General features: G+C 44.0%; 1 non-coding gene across 1 annotated transcript; it reads right to left on the reverse strand.

Moving 5' to 3' along the window:
• Positions 1 to 754: 754 nt before the first annotated feature.
• On the reverse strand, positions 755 to 829 carry Trnat-ugu. Its single transcript has one exon. It is a non-coding gene; the product is annotated as a tRNA-Thr (tRNA).
• Positions 830 to 11295: the final 10466 nt, after the last annotated feature.

An 11295-nucleotide genomic window follows, 5' to 3' on the forward strand; every position in this document is an offset into this window, starting at 1 on the left:
AAGTTTCTGTCACTTCCGACAGATAGCGCATCTCCAAATTCTAGGGAAGGAATCTGACGTTGTACTTCTGAAACGGTCCACATATTTTTCGTCTGAAAACTACATTTCACATCAAAATGGACGAGGATGCAGCCTTTAAAAGAGCCTTCGACCATCTTTTATGTGCTCCCAGTAAAATTAACTTCTCGGATTTAGCTAGCTAATCGTTATTGATTGTAAAATTGGTGGAACAGTGATTGCTGTTCTGTTACACATTGGCCTTCAGTATTACCACTTTCATTGTTTCTGGACTATCCACAATAACGATCGTTGGATAATTTACTATTTGTTTGCTGTTGGCCCTTGTTTTGTAATGAAGTTTCGCAAATTGTGCTGTACTACAATTCTTGTATTATATGTGTAAACAAGAAAATACTCTCATAGGCGTCAGAAAATGTAGAGTGGGCCCTGTGCAAACCTAATTAGTAATAACAAGATTATAGTGGATGAGAACTTCAAAGGTCATTTCACAGCCACTAAATCAATTGTGGCCTATTTTTAGTGCGTTCCAGAAAGCACTTTAACCTCGGGTTCAGTGCCGAAGTTGGTTTTACTGGCAGGGTACGAAAATAAAATTGTCGAAAAACTGATCACTGCAATTTCACACGTCGCCCTAGGTTCAGTTAACCTCTGTTTTAAAGAAATGATAATTAAATCAAGACCCTACGCTGTCGACTGGTGTTGATATATACAAACGGGGACAGTTGAAAATGTGTGCCCCGACCGGGACTCAAACCCAGGATCTCCTGCTTACATGGCAGACGCTCTATCCATCTGAGCCACCGAGGGCACGGAGGATAGTGCGACTGCAGGGATTTATCCCTTGGACGCTCCCCGTGAGACCCACATTCCCAACTTAAGTCCACATACTACATTCGTAGTGCCGCTGCCCATTACACTCATTACTCGCTGCAGACAATCTTACCGAGTCCTGTAAGAGTTCGAGCAATACGTCTGCATCCCCACAGAAGAAGGTCAATGGCCGATTAGCCTTAACTATATGAAGATGGTATCTACGTTAATGTGTCTTTACTTGTCATAATTCCAATATTTTATTAATTTGATGTCCATCTACAATCCTATATTATATTAAACCCCATAAACAGTTACCAAACCAGTTTTTGACTCATTGAACCTGTTGAATTAATTATTGATCCAATCAATATGTGCTTGTAATTTAGAGATTTTTTTTTCGAGGAGGGTGATGTGAGAGCCAACTTTGTTTCACTGTCGTAGTTAATATGTACTGGGAATATAAAAAGAGTATTTCATTTGGATGACGATAGCAGTGTTAGAGCATCATATTTTCGCCAGACGCAAACCAACTAACAACAGAAATGTGATTACATCCGAGCCTGGTGTTCACCGTACGCTAAAAGTATTCAATTAGAGAAGGCCGAAATCGTTCCGCGATAGCATTATGTAAAGTAGCATGCAACGAGACGTGTTTGGGTCGATAAATTACTCGTTACGGGGACGCAAAGTTGGTTCCTCACTTATTCAAAACGTTGTTATCGGTGCGGCTGACTCGGTGACCAGCCGTGAATCGGAGCGACAGAAAGTGGAGGATCCATAATTGATGAGACACGCGACAGCAGCGCGCCGTCATTTCCCACTCCTTTTGTCTGGAAACTCGAGTTCTTAAATTTTGCATCACGTGGAGGTTGCAGCGAAGGCCAAGTACAGACGTATGTTTTGAGTACCGTGAGTTTCCCACGCACATGGTGTATCAGTTTGTATGATGCTTGTCTTTATTTTCTCTGTATTTTCTCATAATACTATGCTAAAGTATCTGTGTGAAATTCCTTCAGTTACAGCAAGCAATATGTCATGACAAAGGCTGAGGTCCATGAAATAGTGAAGTAAGATCAACATATACATCTCACAGTACAATTAGTGGACTGGTGAATCGATTGCACCCAAAATTTAGGCAACAGTTGCGTTAGTTGCGTTTTATGTAGTATTCGGTATTGCCGTCCTAGCCGAAATCCTTGCATATAAGAATCTAAGATATCGTATTAGACTAAAGATGGATTACAAACTAACGGACACAGCATCTTTGAACATTTGGAAAGACGGTATCTTGTGGCCAAGATCGTATCGAAAATTATTCTACTGAGTTATACGTCAAATTTAAAGCACTGATACATTGGGATCCAGAACGAACATAGCAGAAAAGAAAAAATGCGCAAGGCCAATAGCTGACAAGGCACGTTAATGAGGCACACAATTGTTCATGAGCTGTCTCAGTAACAATGTGAGCTTAAGTCTCACACAAGCATTCTACAGTAATATGAAACAAGTATTATGCATGGATGAATATAAATGAAGTGGTTAGCAGATTAGGCAGAGTTTCTTGCATCACAATGAGTTGTATGCGAACTCGTGAGAGACGAGATAACGCCAAAATTTTATGATGTTGGTAACTGGAATAGTTACAAAACTCTGATTGAATTTATAAGATAAATTGATATCAAACGTTATTACCTCTGCGTAACGTATCGCCTAAAATAGTGTGTTAGAGAAACTAACACTAAGGAAATATACATGACATGAAGGGGCATTAATTTGATATATATAAATCGCAGTCAGTATACATCGCAAATAAAATCATTGTGAGTCAAGTACAAATTGAGTTGACTCCGTAAAAAGGTAGTACACTGCCTGACAAGAAATGTTAAGTACCCAGAAGACAAGATCGGATGTCATAACTTGGTACATTAGAGTTATAATTCTCTCTGACAGATAGAACGGCCACCAGAGCGCAGTAGTATTGTTCGTGTTCAGTGTTACCAGGCCTGGTAGAGTGTATTAGAGGCGTGAACAGCGTCCGATGCTGAGTGATCACTGTGAAAGACACGGAGATGCCATGTAATCATGTGAGACCGCGTTATCAGCAACTGACACAGTCTGAAAGTTGGTCACTGTGGATCTCCATTTGGCCGCCTGGTCAAATCGTGCAATATCCTGATTTGTGGGGATTTTGGAGGTAATAGTCGTCCGATGTTGGACTCTACAGGAACGTATGGGAAAGGGTATTCGTGGTCAAGTTTGTAGTGGACCACATCGGACAACCGATAACCGTACCGTGCACCAAGCACATTGTAACCCCTCTACAAGTGCGCCTGCCGTCCGAGATTCTCTGACAGACTTCGTTTCATCCCACGCCATTGGTCGTAGCCTCACAGTAGCCGGACTAGGGAATTACCGCCCCAAGCGTAGCCTCCCGTTTTCATCACAATACGAACAGCTGCCTTTTGGTTTCGTGCTGTGACCGGGGCGCATGGACTACTGATGCATGGCGTCGTATTGTGTTCAGCCATCAGTCGTGCTTCTACACTACACTGATGGCCGTCGCCAGCAAGTGCGGTGCCCAGTAGTGACTGAGGAAACTTTGACGGCGCAGCGGTGCGTCAAAGACATCCTGCGTCTTCATGTGTTGCCTCTCAAGTGGCAATACCGTGGTGCCATTTACCAGCAGGACAGTCTCGTCAACACATGGTATGGGTCTCTGTGAACTGTCTGCGTCGTGATGAGGTAATTTCATGGTAAACAAGATCCCCAGATGTTTCCTCAATAGAAAACGTGTGGAACCAGCTCGGATGTCAGCCCCATCCCAGTGACAGGATCCATGATATCGAGAATCAGTTACAACAGTCGTTGACCAGATGGCTACAAAAGAAGATACAACGGCTTTACGACACCTTTCCCAGTCTAATCAGTGCATGCATCCAGACCAAAGGGAGTGCAACGTCATACTGATAAATGGGATCATTCTTTGTAAATAGCACTAGATTTTGTAATCTCACACCCTCTCAACGCCGTGAAGTATCATTTCGTTTCCTGCACTTCGGGTTGCTTCATTTTTTTTTTTCAGCCAACATAATAACCTAAAACATTTATCCATGATGGATATGGAACAGTGTGACTGTGATGAATAAAGATTTTCAGAAATAAACTGCAACAAGTCGCCTTTTTATGATGGTTCAATTTATATTACGAAGGTAAGTCAATTATTATCAGCAAAGTAGTTATAAAATTTTATTGTAATCAAACAGAAAACTTACAAGAACATCATTTTTCGACATTGTCTCCTTGCGTTTCAACGCACTTGGCCCATCGTTGTACAAGCTTCCTGATGCCCTCATAAAAGAAGGTTCTCGATTGATCTGCGAGCCAGGAATACACCGCTTCTTTCACTGCTTCGTCCGAGGCAAATGGACGGCCCCTTAATGCCTGCTTGAGTGGACCGAACAAGTGGTAGTCAGAAGGGGCAAGATCGGGACTATATGGAGGATGAGCCAGTACTTCAAATTTGAGTTTTTGGAGCGTTTCAGCAGTGTGGGCAGCAGTAGGCATTTCGTGCAACAACACAACACCTTTTGACAGCAATCTTTGGCGTTTGCTGTAACGCACACTGTTTATAGTTGTGCCACTTTCCCCATAATGTTCCAGTACTGGACCTTGTGCGTCCCAAAAAACCGTAAGCATCAGTTTTCCTGCGGAAGGTTGGGTCTTGAACTTTATCTTGCAAGGCGAATTTGGATGTTTCCATTCCGTACTCTTTCGTTTACTCTCCGGCTCGTGATGAAGGATCCATGTTTCGTCACCAGTAATGATCCTGTCTAAGAAGTTGTCCCCTTCGTTAACATAGCGATCCACATGTTTTGGGCAGATGTCCAAAGGCGTTTGTTTATGCAACTGTGTGGGCTGTTTTGGGACCCACATTGCACAAACTTTATGAAATCCAAGTCTGTTGTGGGTGATTTCGTAGGCAGAACCGTGACTAATTTGCAAACGATGTGCCACTTCAACAATAATTAATCGTCTGTCTAAGAGAATCATTTCACGTGTACGCTTAATGGTTTCTTCATTTGTGGTGGTAAACGGTTGTCCGGCTCCTTCATCGTGCGTAACATTTGTGCGACCATTTCGGAACTTTTCAATCATTCGTAGACACTCCGTTGTGGCAACACTGTTCCCGTAATGTACCGAAAGTCTTCGATGAATTTCGGCCCCTGATACACCTACCGACCACAAAAAAAAAACAAAAAAAAAAAACAGATCATTGAACGTTGCTCTTCTTTGGTGCAAATATACAGCGGAGCAGCCACGATTAACAGCACGGCAGCGGTAACGAAACTAACCTAGAACATGAAAATTGCAAAGATATAACAACAAATCAACAAAGCATCCGTCGTCAACGTAAAACGACAGTGCTACCAAAATAAACAAAAATATAACTAAATTGCGGATAATAATTGACTTACAATCGTATATGCAAAACTAATTATTTGTGACAAGTACAAATATTCGGAAATGACTTGTTGTTATAGCTTTTCTGTATTTAGTTGACTTGGAATACATTAAAAGTACCAACTGTTGTCTGGTTTTTAGTTGTGTTCTACAGTATTATTAATAAAAATAAATAAATGACGGAGTGTGTATGAATGTGAAGAAATGAGATAAAATACTGACTTCTTGCAAATCTAAAATATGTTTGTCCCATTCTTACACTTAAGATGCCGAACCATTGTTCACAACTTTTTCTATACTTCTTACTGAAACAGAATTACGCGCTTCCACAGGAGTCACATGACACAACAGCCGAATTATGTGTGAAATGGTTAAATGTATGATACACCTTCCAACACTCATGTCTACCTTTTCCAAAAAACTCTCTTTGTAACGTTTCACTTAGGTGTGTCGACATACGTAAATTGTTTTGTGGTGTCACCGCCAGACACCACACTTGCTAGGTGGTAGCCTTTAAATCGGCCGCGGTCCGTTAGTATACGTCGGACCCGCGTGTTGCCGCTGTCAGTGATTGCAGAACGAGCGCCGCCACACGGCAGGTCTAGAGACACTTCCTAGCACTCGCCCAGTTGTACAACCGACTTTGCTAGCGATGGTTCACTGACAAAATACGCTCTTATTTTCCGAGATGATAGTTAGCATAGCCTTCAGCTACGTCATTTGCTACGACCTAGCAAGGGGCCATTATCAGTTGCTATTGATCTTGTGATGCATGTACCGTCAGACCGACGTTCACCATTAAGGGATTAAAGTTAAGTATTCCACCAGCTACGTCCGTTTTTCTAAATTCTAATTTCCTTGTCCTGTTCCAGACCTCACGCCAGCCTGCGTGAGCTAAAACGCGTGCCTTTCGGCTTCCTCTAGTATTCCTGGGTTGGCTCTCCTGCCAATCCACAACATGTTTCATGTCAGTTTATGTATGCCGATGAGGTCGTCACGGGGGATCTTCACATCTTCGCGTAGGAAGCGTTCGACGGCCAGTACTTTGGGTCGTGCGTATTCATTTGAGAAAGTGACTTAAGAGTGTTCTTCCTGTAAGAGTTGGCCATTGTAGCTTGTTCCACTGAGAAGCGCGGTGACGGGCAAGTAAACACTCGGCGCGCGTAGCGGCGTGGACGGGCGAGCGCGGCCCGCACTGCTGCACTGCCGAAGGCAGACTGCCAACCGAGCTACCCAAGCACGTTTCAGGACCCGTCCTCACAGCTTTAATTCCGCCAGTACCTCGAATCCTACCTTCCAAACTTCACAGAAGCTCTTCTGCGAAACTTGCAGAACTAACCCTTCTAGAAGTAGGAGTCGAGGTACTGGCGGAATTAAAGCTGTGAGGAGGGGATCTCAGTCGTGCTTGAGTAGCTCAGTTGGTAGTGCACTTGCCTGCGAAAGTCGAAGGTCCCGAATTCGAGTCTCGGTCCGGCACATAGTTTTAATCTGCCAGGAAGTTTCATTACTATGTATTCTAAAAAAATATAGCTTACTGTTTAAGACGCAGTAATTAGTAATGGGAAATTTCCTTTATAATAATAAGTGGAGAGAAATAAGGAACTGAAGTAGTACAACTCTAATTAAATGTGAACTGCAATTCACCATAAATTTTCCTTATTCATGGAGTGGATTCTTCGAATTTGCTGAAAGTGATATAACACTACTGACTGACGCAAAACCTGTTGCAAAATATGTGTAAGTATTTGCGATGTGTAAATAAATAGTTGTCTTTTACAAGTACTACTTTTATTTTTGGTGACATTTCGTCGTGCTCCTAATCTCCCTTACTTTTTTTTATCAAGGATATAGGTATCTACCTTATGTTCGTGTAAAAAACGTTGGTCACCCTAAGCGGCAGCATCAAGCCGGACCCGGGTTCGGCTGGGAGTGGTGCGCTGTGTGGGGCCTGGGTTTGGTCACGGTGGCCATTAGTATTTGGTACGAGGCCTGTTGACGCTGCGGTTCTGCTACGTTATTCCCTAGTGTAACCGATTGTAAGAGGTCTTGTCCGTGTGTACTTCTTGACCGCAAAATTTATTTCATTTGTACGTTCAAGCCAGTTTGTATAACTAACGTACCGAGAGCCTAGTGTTTTGGAGACTGATTCATTAGGTGATTTGGCCTTTGGATTATGAGATTACAGTGCTGTCTGTCGGCCCAATGACCTTGGAGCTGATTATGCGCATTAGACGGGCTATGTCAGCAGAAGGCTATATTGGCGGTGTCTGGGTTTGTTTCTTGTCCCGGCATCTGGTCGCCCGGTGCTGGACAGAATAATGGGTCAAATGCCTCTGAGCACTATCGGACTTAACTTCTGAGGTCATCAGTCCCATAGAACTTAGAACTACTTAAACCTAACTAACCTAATGACATCACACACATCCATGCCCGAGGCAGGATTCGAACCTGCGACCGTAGCGGTCGCGCTGTTCCAGACTGTAGCGCCTAGAACTGCTCGGCCACTCCGGCCCTCTCGACAGAATAAGGGGGCTGCAATGACTGAGATGTAATTCTAGTAATCGTATTGTTGATTCTTACATTCAGCAGTAATTCTGAAAGGGTAAAAATATTTAAAATTGTATAATGACTGGTGACTCCTTGTGTGGAAAACTGTGGGCTTTTTTGGAAGTGGTGGCTACTAAGGAAATCCTTTCTTGACTGAACACCCGATTACAGGAGTCTGTGAAAGAGGCTAGTGATGCCGCAACTGAGACGCTCCCTTAGTTTGTTCCAGTCTTGTGACACACGCAGAGGACACAGAACCTGTTGACCCCCATAGTTCTCTTGTGGATCACCCACCTGCGTGTATCGACTGCCGACATCGTTTTCGCCGAGCCTACCTCCTCCTGCAACACCGCAAGCAGCAGAAAATTAACTCACGTAACCTTGTTATGGGCTTCTGCCGCAATAATTGTAATACATTTGTTTTATTTTCCGTCCGCAGCTCGTGGTCGTGCGGTAGCGTTCTTGCTTCCCACGCCAGGGTTCCCGGGTGCGATTCGCGGCGGGGTCAGGGATTTTCTCTGCCTCGTGATGACTGGGTGTTGTGTGATGTCCTCGGGTTAGTTAGGTTTAAGTAGTTCTAAGTTCTAGAGGACTGATGACCATAGATGTTAAGTCCCATAGTGCTCAGAGCCATTTGAACCTTTTTTTTTAATTTTCCTGTTTTAAAAAGACATGATAACCTTTTTCGTCTTTTATTTAACGTGATTTAAAGAATTTCACTCTGTTCTGTTAATATTTTGCAGGGGCGTTGACGGCCGTTGCCCAGGTTGTTAAATTTATTATTTAGCGCTGACCAGGTTTCTGTTTTTTAAAAGCCATGATTTGCCGCTTCTTAATTTGATAATTATTTTTTAGGGTTTATTATCTGACACTGACCAAGTTTCCTTAACTAAAGGGGCTTTTAGATGTAGAAGCAATATGTTAATAGAATGCATTTATAAGTAATTGTCCTTATTACCCACCAAATTCGAGGTTTCATATTAGTCGGAATCCCGTTTGTAGATGTGATTTGTGGTATGCTCGTAATCTACATCTACATCCATACTCCGCAAGCCACCTGACGGTGTGTGGCGGAGGGTACTTTGAATACCTCTGTCGGTTCTCCCCTCTATTCCAGTCTCGTACCCTTCATCAGAATAATTAAGCCGTACATTGGCACTGATAGTTTTTTCTCTTTTTTTCCTAAATGTGTAAACTCCCCTAAGTTCTAGGGGACTGATGGCCTCAGATGTTAAGTCCCATAGTGCTCAGAGCCATCTGAACTAATTTCTTTTTGGAAAGAAGTACTCTAGTGATGAGAACGAGCAACCTTGTGTTTGGGGTGAAGGTGATAACGTGGAGAGAAAAGGGGAAGAAGAGATGGACAGTCAGAGGGGGAGAAGGAGGACATGGATATAGATTCGAGGGAGTAGGATATGACGCATTGACACACAAACCCATATCTGCATGAGACCAGTGGAACCTCTGAAATTGTGTCATTTCATTGGTACTGAACTGAACATTTCCTTGACGTTTCAGAATGTGTCCCATCAACCAATTCCCTTCTTTTGGTCAAGTTGTGCCACAATTTTGTTTTCCCTCCACCTCTATTCAGTACCTCCTCATTAGTTATGCAATCTACCCCTCTAATCTTCAGCATTCTTCTCCAGAATCACACTTCAAAAGCAACAATTCTCATCTGAACTGCTTATCGTCCACGTTGCACTTCGGTGCGAAACCACACTCACTTCGAGGAAAACGGCCATTGTGTGTGGAGAAAGAAAACCTTTCCGACTATGCGGCTGATCCCCGAGCTCTCTCGGCCGACAGTGCCAAACAGCCCGCGGAATAGGTGCACAAACCTTCATTTATTCGGACTCTAGCTTTGGGTTATTAATTCTTCGTCCTCCACAGTGTGTTTCTGATACAAGTACTCTGCACGGCGTATAGGTAGTGAAATATTGAAGTGAAGAAAGTCACCTGAAGACCATCACATGTCGTCAGTCTTACTGGTATACGTTACGCTGGTGTGACTGCCCCGCAGTCGTACTCTGCAGTTCACCATACGAACCGACAGAAACGTCGGGAGTGGAGCAGTAAACATTAAACAGCGACTGAGGTAGGCGCCTAAGACCCGGACGGGGAGACTCCCGGGCCTACGCGTGTAGAAGCGCACCAATTACCGGCACACTGCGAGTACGCACGGCCGGGCCCGGCGAGCCGTGTGCCTGCGCGCTTCCGTGCCATCTGTATGCATGCGGCCCCAGGGCAGGTGGCTCCGCTGCAGCTTATCAGCGAGCAAGCGAGCCCCGCCGAGACGCTAATTTGTGAAGTGGCGTGCGCCAAGGCCTCGCTAATGAGAAACCGGTCGTCGTAATTGTTCGGCTATTGTTCCAGTACGACCGGCACGAACGATCTCTTAACTACGTTAAGACTAGAGCCAGCTCCTCGTCTTCCGAAGGGAAACACTGAACACCGCGGTTTACGATCGACGTAGTGAAATACCCAGAGTACAAGAAAGTACGTATGTGTATCTTAATTGTGACACCGATTAACTTCTGCGAAATGGTCTCACGCTCTCAGTAACATTCATTTTTTTACATTTACAAACATTTTTTATTCCATGCGAAAATACTCTATTAATTACATACGTCAAGTTAGGATTATGCATATCACTGTAAGGGACAAGGGCGACAAGTAGAAAAAATCCTTTTATTAAAGGAAGTGTTCCAAATATGGGCTAAGATCTAAACATTGGATAGTTACACTACTGGCTATTAAAATTGCTACACCACGAAGATGACGTGCTACAGACGCGAAATTTAACCGTCAGGAAGAAGATGCTGTGATATGCAAGTGATTAGCTTTTCAAAGCATTCACACAAGGTTGGTGCCGGTGGCGACACCTACATCGTGGTGACATGAGGAAAGTTTACAACCGATTTCTCATACACAAACAGCAGTTGATCGGCGTTGTCTGGTGAAACATTGTTGTGATGCCTCGTGTAAGGAGGAGAAATGCTTTCCATCACTTTTCCGACTTTGGTAAAGGTCGGATTGTAGCCTATCGGGATTGCGGTTTCTCGTATCGCGACATTGCTACTCGCATTGGTTTAGATCCAATGACTGTTAACAGAAAATGGAATCGATTGGTTCAGTAGGGTAATACGGAACGCCGTGCTGGATCCCAACGGCCTCGTATCGCTAGCAGTCGAGATAACAGGCATCTTATCCGCATGGCTGTAACGGATCGTGCAGCCACGTCTCGATCCCTCAGTCAACAGACGGGGTCGTTTGCAAGACAACAACCATCTGCACGAACAGTTCGACGATGTTTGCAGCAGCATGGACTATCAGCTCGGAGACCATGGGTGCGGTTACCCTTGACGCTGCATCACAGACAGGAGCGCCTGCGATGGTCTACTCAACACGAACCTGGGTGCACGAATGGCAAAACGTCATTTTTTCGGATGA

The sequence above is a fragment of the Schistocerca piceifrons genome, chromosome 1 (genome assembly GCF_021461385.2).
Source record: "Schistocerca piceifrons isolate TAMUIC-IGC-003096 chromosome 1, iqSchPice1.1, whole genome shotgun sequence".
Taxonomy (NCBI): Eukaryota; Metazoa; Arthropoda; class Insecta; order Orthoptera; family Acrididae; genus Schistocerca; species Schistocerca piceifrons.